Consider the following 927-nt stretch of genomic DNA (forward strand, 5'->3'; position numbering starts at 1 on the left):
AAACACCAAACCGATGTGCCAGGATCTGGACGATAAAGATGTATATTATCTATCTTATCTTCTCGCTCTTTCTCCCTCGAAAGCTCTACCTATATACCTACTCATCTGTGTGTGTGTATCTGTCTAATGTCTATTTCGTTTATTTGCCAGCCTAAAGATCCCAAGAGCAATACTGTGAAAGTGGTATCTTTAACACGCTGAACCACTGACGTCTGTGGTGTAGCAGTTAGCGCTTCAGTGTGGAGAGAAAGAGTGTGAAGTTGAATGAGAGAGCGAGTAAGTAACTGTGTGTGTTAGTGAGTAAGTGTGTGTGTGAGTAAGTGAGTGAGAGAGAGAGGGGGGTGGGAATAAGTTAGGAATGAATAGAAAGACAGTGGATAGAGTGAAAAAGGATAGGAAGAAGAGGAATGGAGCAAAGCGAAGAAGATGAAGAGAGAGGGAGGGGACAGTGGGAGGAAAGTGGAGGGGGGGCATCGAAGAAAAGAGAGAAAGGGGGGAGGTTGACAAAAAAGTGTGAGTTGAGAAAAGTCCCAACTTTGTGCCGAAGCACATCGTACCATAATTATTACTTCTGAAGTTAAGAAGAAGTAAAATTTACGAAAGAACGCATCACCCCTGTTTCTGATTGGACGAGGTTTTGCCGGCTATCGATTCGCTCGAGGATCGAACCTGCACACACTTTGAATGTAAATTGGTCTCAATGTCGGCTTATAAATGTGAGAGCATCCCTGGAATGCACTGGACAAGACGGTCCCTGGGGGGAGAGGCAGATATAGTGTGCACTGTGTGACTGTGTGGGTCTATGTACTGCGCGCCTCGTGCGGTGTCTGACTTTTTTCAGTCATAGTTTTGTGTGTGTCTCTCGGTGTGTGCGTATGTGTGTGTGTGTGTGTGTGTGTGTGTGTGTGTGTGTGTGTGTGTGTGTGT

This window comes from Aplysia californica, unplaced genomic scaffold (assembly GCF_000002075.1).
Source record: "Aplysia californica isolate F4 #8 unplaced genomic scaffold, AplCal3.0 scaffold00083, whole genome shotgun sequence".
NCBI classification, from domain to species: domain Eukaryota; kingdom Metazoa; phylum Mollusca; class Gastropoda; order Aplysiida; family Aplysiidae; genus Aplysia; species Aplysia californica.